The following is a 7,349-nucleotide window of genomic DNA, read 5'->3' on the forward strand; positions in this document are numbered from 1 at the left end:
TATTAATGGCTTCTTATTATGAAACTAATAGATTTTATACTGGGCTGCAAGGAGAAGTGCTCAGAATAATTGAGACAAGAGTAAAATATTAGTTATAGAATAAAAACGTTCTTACGTTATATCTTCTTATTCCTTGTGTTTGACGGATTATGTTGTATATCTTATATATGTTCATTGAGGGGGTGTGATATGTTGAGTTGTTAACCCAGCGTTTTTGTCAAGCTTAGTGAAATTATAGTTAAGGCCAGTGCAGGTGACACGTTAAGGGTACCCTTGTGCTGGCAACACATTAAACTTTGTGGAGTGGTTGGCATTATTAAAGGGCATCCAGCTGTAGAAACCAATCCAAAACAGACTGAAGCCTGGTACAGCCCTCTGGCTTACCAGTTTCAGTCTAACCTATGACAACATGGAAAATGGATGCTAAATGATGATGATGATGATAGGATGTTGAGAAGTGGTGTAGGTATAAGATTACAAGTCATCTAACTAAAATTGAGTTCAGATGTCATGGAAGCACACTTGAGATGTCTGTGTTTGTTGATACTTTAACAAAATAAATTATTTATTGTGACAATAAATAATAATGGGCTTATCTTGCTATCACACTTTATTCTTCCAACACCTGTTATACAACCATTATCTCTCTTCCTCCATTTAGTTGAGAAAGATTTTCCTTTCTTCCCTTTTTCATTTTTCCATTTCTTTCATGTTTCACAAGATATTTGGCAACCTCACAAAGAAAGAAAAAAAAAAAGCAACCAGTACAATCTGTAAAGGGGTTGCTGTTAGGAAGAGCATCCAGCAATGGAAACCCTATCAAAAGCTGACATTGGAGCTTGACACAGCCCTAAGGCTTGCTGGATCTTGTCAAACTATCTAACCCATGCCAGCATGGAAAAATAGATGTTAAATGCAGACAAAGATGATGATAATATGTATCTATTTATCTATCTATATATGTGTCTGAGTGTATATGTGTGTGTGTGTGTATTTATATATATGTTTGTGTGTGTGTGTGCAGCGTCATGTAAAAGCGATGAATGGTGCCATGAAAAAGCACCCATGCAGCACCACGTAAAAGTGGTCTGCATTAGGAAAGGCATCTAGTCATAGAAACCATGCCAAATCAGGCTCGAGTCTGGTACAGATACCTCCTCCACTCCCAGCTTGCCAGCTCTGTTCACACCATCCAACCCTTGCCAGCATGGACAATGGACGTTATATGATGATGATGATGATGATGATGATATATTCGCACACACTAATATTCTTTTGGTTGCATCCTTAGATAAATAATGATGGCAGGCATCTACAAAACTAATTCAGCTGAAGTTGCTGACGAAGAAAGAAAGCAAGTTTTTGCTCTTGTTGTTGTTGTTGTTGTTGTTGTTCTTCTTCTTCTTCTTCTTCTTCTTCTTCTTCTTCTTCTTCTTCTTCTTCTTCTTCTTCTTCTTCTTCTTCTTCTTCTTCTTCTTCTTCTTCTTCTTCTTCTTCTTCTTCTTCTCCCCTTTGTCTTTTGTAGTTTCTTTTTGTCTTTTTCCTCTTTCATCTTTTCTTTCTTTCTTTTTATTGTCCGTTTCACACACAAAGGAGAAATGTTTTGTTCGGTATTGAAAGTTGGTCTTGTTTGATTTATGTATTATATAACATATACACATAAACAGTGACAACTAATAAACAAACAACAGGTGGAAGTGTGTGTGTGTGTGTGTGTGAGATGGATTTCCTCCTTCCCACCTTCCAATTAAAGCTGACTTTTGATGCAACACTTGTATATCACAATAATAATAACAATAATTGTAGTAGTAGTGGTAGTAGCAGCAGCAGCAGCGGTGGCTGTAGCAGGTGTGGTGGTGGTGGAGGTGGTGGTGGTAAGGTAATAGTGATTGTTTACTACTAAATTTGAGTGGCTTTGGTATTGTAGTGTTAATTTAACAAGCAATATAGTTAATTGATAAATATTGTTTTATAAACTTTAGAAACGAAAAAGTAAAGAAAAGAAAAAAAACACAACAAAACAAAACAAAAAAAAACGAAAACAAGAAAAAAACAACAAACTATAATGTGAATATAAACTGAATTTAGTTGACAATATTGTTTATTTTTAAAAAAAATAAGAAGTGGAACGAAAGAAAATATACAATAAATATCTAAGCATCTTATTTATTTCGTTAAAAGTCATTTAATGTCATAGTCTGTCAAATACAAAAAAGCAAAACAATGATGATGATGATGATGATGATGATGATGATGATGATGACAATAATTGTAATAAAATTCAAACACTAATGTATATTTATTTTTACATTTTTGTTTTTTTGTTTTTGTATCTATATTGTTGCATTCTTAGCAAAATGTCTTTAAAGATTTATTTTTCACTTAGGAATTAAACAAAATAAATAAATAGATCAATAAAATAGAATAAGATTAAAAAAGAGTAGAAACAAAATGTAAATCATTTTTTTTAACATCAAAAAGAGTCAGAGTGAAGCTTTTAACAAATCTGTATGAATGTGCGTGTTGTTGTTGTTGTTGTTGTTCAGCTACCCAGTTTGCCCTGTTCAAGCTGACCTCTGGCCAAAAATGACTGATCCCCATCTCATTTCTTGTTTGAAATTAGATGTAGGCATGGTTGTATGGTTAAGAAATGGTTAAGAAGTTTGCTTCATAACTGTATAGACAGTAATGTGCTGTTTGAGGGAGATTTAGTTGTTGTTTCCAGCAAGTTCAGAAATCTCATAAAAACACTCCTATGTTGATTGGTATTGTTTACCCCATCCCTCCAACAGCTAGATCTAGGTTTTTTGGAAACTCAACTAACCAAATTTTTGTGCTCTTGTAAACAGTCCTACTGTGTGGCACCTTGGGCAAGTGTCTTCTACTATAGATTTGGGCCAAAGAAAGCCTTATGAAAGGATTTGGAAGATGGAAACTGAAAGAAACCCATCGTGTGTATATATATATGCATATATCTATGTGTGTGTCTGTGTTTGTTCCCTACCACTGCTCGACAACTGGTGTTGGTATGATTACATCCCTGTAACTTAGCAGTTCAGCAAAAGAGACCGATTGAATAAGCACCAGTCTTAAAAGAAATAAGGCTTGGGGTCGATTTGTTTGGCTAAAACCCTTCAAAGTGGTGTCCCAGCATGGCCACAGTCAAAAATGATTGAAATAAGTAAAAAGGTAAAAGGCATGAAGTAAACACAGCAAATTCAGGAATTTCAAGACTGTGTGGATCTTGACTCTGAGTTCTAAGAAGTGGTCCAATAGTTCACAGCTGTAAGAAACAAAGATAAAATCTTGAATGACTCCCATGGCTGAAATTATCATATCTCTGGTTATTAGTAATGTATTGTCACAACTTGCTACCCTCTATATTTACTGATTATGACTTATCAGTCAAATTACTTTGAACTTAGGATTCTTGAATCTCACAAACAAATCTGTTATCAATATAAATAAGAGTTTGTGTGTGTGTGTGTGTGTGTGTGTGCGTGTGTGTGTGCGTGCGTGTGCGCGCGCATATGTTCCTTATGCATTCGAAAACTGAGTTGTCAATTTTGACGTAATCTTTCGGCTACCAGATAAACTTTATTTTCATTTACATATTTTCTGCATTATCTCAATGACCAGTGTTAGCTATTTGAAAGACACTGCTCTACCACAACCAGGTTTCATTAAGAAGTGAAAATAATTTCTCACTTTTAATTTGAACCAAAATTACAAAGTGTTGCATTACGAGAGTGACTATGTGTAAATAATGAAAGTAATGTTTTTCTGAATTAGTCACATCTGTACTATTATAAAGAAAGCTGCTTATCATTTATCTATGCATATATATATATATATATATTGTGTCATCCTGTAAGTAATGTGGTTTCTTTTCAATTGCATGAACTAAAAGTCAGGCGGGGCAGGATAAACTACCTGCGTCAACTTACTTTAAAAGCAGGTAGTAATTTTGCTATGCCCTTATTCTTAGTGCAAATTTTGAAGAGTGCAGTTCCATTTCAACAGTTATTTTATCAAAGCTATAATGGAAGTGACACATAAATATTGTATTGAAATAAGCCAGAACCAAAAAAATTTCATCAAAAGACATTCATTTCTCTATATGTTATGAGAAAATAGTTATTCACTCTCTCTCTCTCTCACATGCACACTCACATGCATACAAAAAAGTTGTATGCATATGTATTTATGTACATGTATATGAAAGAAAACGTGTATGTGTGTGTGTGTGAGAGAGAGAGCAAGAGAGAAAGGTGGTGCCACTTACACACATGCAAAAAAATACATACATGACAACACACACTTTCACTCACTCACTTTCTCTCCCTCTCTCATGCACACACACACATACACACACACACACACACACACATCCATTTTATATACATGTACATGCATCTTTCACTTTCTCCTCTCTTTAACTTTCTGCTCTCACTTCAAAGCAAATGTTGCCTTTTCACTTTCTCTTCTCTTTCAACTTCTGCTCTCTTCAAAGCATAGAGAAATAGAAAAAGTTATGGAAATTAATGAACAATCATATGATCCCATATGGTTAACCAGACAACTTTGCTGCTTCAAATGAAAGAATGCCATAAAATAACTTCCTTTGGTGCACGCACACATGCACACATGCATGCACGCTTGCTCACTCACTCACTCACTCTGGCCTGGAGACTAGTCTATGCTGGGGGATGCATTTTTCACCATGGAGGGTCTTTGTATTTAAGACCAACCATGCATACTGCTGCCTGGTGAGAATGTAATCACTCTGGCTAGTGTAGCCACCTGATTGGTAGGTTATCATGTGGCTGGTCAGCTTCCTGAAGTTAGTGTTGCAGATCAGAAGGTTATTTGCATCATAGAACTCTAGTAGCCTTGTTCCCTCTTCGTTTCAGGAACCAATTCCACGGCCCCTATGTACACCATGAAAAATACCGGGCTGCTGTCTGACATGCTCCTTGAAAACTTCAGCCATGAAGATGAGATCCTTGTCATTTGTCTTAGAGGTATCTTGCTAAAGAATATCATAAAAATGGTCCTTCTGTTCATTTGGTAGGCCCACTTGTGGGGCATAAGCAGAGATAATTGATGCTATGCTATTCTGCAAGACTAGCCTGTGCTTAAGCACTCTATCGCTCACTCTGACTACCTCTATGACCTTATCCACCCATTTAAGCCCACACTGCCTACCCTGTCACTGTTAGCTTCCCAGAAGATTTCCTCCACATGTAAATATACACTTACATATATTATTTCTATTCAAGTGATTGAAGATATTTTTTACTATGTGCTCTTGCGGTTGACTAACTATTCCTGTGTAGAGTGCTGTCAGATATGAATTCTACCTGTTTTATCAACCTGCTCTCTCATTCCATACTTCAAGGTTCTGATGATGATGATAATGGGAACTATACATATATTTATAATTTAATATAAACAGTGTTTACATCATATATATCTCTCACTGGATGGACTTTGGTTTTTACTTTTTTTGTTGATTCCACCAGTAACATTAAATTGGATTAGATAGATTAAATGAATTTAATGGCATTAAATAGATTAAATGGGATTAAATTATCAATGATGATAATGAGAAATATACATATATTATATTTATAATCTAATATAAACAGTGTTTACATGATATTTATCTCTCACTGGGTGGACTTTGGTTTTTCCTTTTTTTGTTGATTCCACCAGTAACAGAACAGTACACTACATATAAATATATGTAATAATATAGATTTAATCAAAAGATTAAATGTGGTACTTAAAATGTCTGTGGCACCAGAATTTGTTAGGGTAAAATCCACCTAATGGATAAAATTGGATTAGATAGATTAAATGAATTTAATGGGATTCATTATCATCATCATCGTTTAATGTCCGCTTTACATGCTAGCATAGATTGAACGATTTGACTGAGGACTGGCGAAACAGATGGCTGCACCAGGCTCCAATCTGATCTGGTAGAGTTCCTACAGCTAGATGCCCTTCCTAACGCCAACCACTCCGAGAGTGTAGTAGGTGCTTTTCAGTGCCACCGGCACGATGGCCAGTCAGGTACTGGCAACGGCTACGCTCAAGTGGTGTTGTTTACATGCCACCTGCACAGGAGCCAGTCCATTGGCACTGGCAATGACCTCGCTCAAATGATTTTTCGTGTGCCACCGGCACAAGTGCCAGTAAGGTGACGCTGGTAATGATCACATTCAAATGGAGCTTTTTACATGCCACTAGCAGAGAAGCCAGTCTGCTGCTCTGGCAATGATCATGTTTGGATGGTACTCCTAGCACTCCACTGGCAGGGGTGCCAGTTGTCGAATTTGCAAATTTGATTTGATTTCGATTTCCTTTGCTTCAACAGGTCTTCGCAAGCAGAGTTTAGTGTCCAATGAAGGAAAGGTATGCATAAGTAGGCTGGTTACACCCCTGGAATAGGCCATGAGTTATGGTCTCACTTGGCTTGCTGGGTCTTCTCATGCACAGCATATTTCCAAAAGATCGTGTTTCACAACCTCATCCCAGGCCTTCCTGGGTCTACCTCCTCCACAGATTCCCTCAACCGCTAGGGTGTGGCACTTTTTCACACATCTATCCTCATCCATTCTCACCACATGACCATACCAGCGCAGTCGTCTCTTTTGCACACCACATCTGATGCTTCTTAGGTCCAACTTTTCTCTTAAGGTACTTACACTCTGTCTAGTATGCACACTGACATTACACATCCATCAGAGCGTACTGGCTTTATTCCTTGTGAGCTTACGCATGTCCTCAGCAGTCACAGCCCATGCTTCACTGCCATGTAGCATGACTGTTTGTACACATGTGTCATACAGTCTGCCTTTTACTCTGAGCGAGAGGCCCTTTGTCACTAGCAGAGGTAAGAGCTCTCTGAACTTTGCTCAGGTTATTCTTATTCTAGCAGCTACACTTTCAGTGCACCCTCCCCCGCTACTGACTTGGTCACCTAGGTAGCAGAAGCTATCAACTACTTCTAGTTTTTCTCCTGGGAATGTGGCAGACGTTGTTCTCTGCACATTTTCAGTGTTTATTGCTCCTGAGCATCTGCGACATACAAAAACTATCTTCCCAGTTAGCCTTTCTTTGATATTGCTGCACCTCTTATGTGTCCATAGCTTACACTGGGTACATCTTATAGAGTTTCTACCTACGCCTTTTCTACAGATCGAGCAGGGCCATCTACCTGAAGGGATTTGTAGTTTGTTTGCCTTCCTACGTATTAGGACTTTGGTTTTAGCTAGGTTGACTCTAAGGCACTTCGATTCTAATCCTTGTTTCCACACCTGAAACTTCTCCTCTAGTTC

At 37.4% G+C, this 7,349-nt stretch overlaps 1 protein-coding gene and 1 long non-coding RNA gene across 3 annotated transcripts in view; one reads left to right on the top strand and one right to left on the bottom strand.

Moving 5' to 3' along the window:
- Window positions 1–1,368, bottom strand: part of LOC128247596 (uncharacterized) — a 46,373-nt gene extending 45,005 nt beyond the window's left edge. The window contains exon 1 of the long non-coding RNA XR_008263942.1: window positions 116–1,368. This is a non-coding gene — a long non-coding RNA (uncharacterized LOC128247596). The remainder of the gene's footprint in view (window positions 1–115) is intronic.
- Window positions 1–7,349, top strand: part of LOC106883964 (beta-1,4-N-acetylgalactosaminyltransferase bre-4) — a 1,180,207-nt gene that overhangs the window by 482,794 nt on the left and 690,064 nt on the right. The gene's annotated exons all lie outside the window — the stretch shown is intronic.

The sequence above is a fragment of the Octopus bimaculoides genome, chromosome 4 (genome assembly GCF_001194135.2).
Source record: "Octopus bimaculoides isolate UCB-OBI-ISO-001 chromosome 4, ASM119413v2, whole genome shotgun sequence".
In the NCBI taxonomy this organism is placed as follows: Eukaryota; Metazoa; Mollusca; class Cephalopoda; order Octopoda; family Octopodidae; genus Octopus; species Octopus bimaculoides.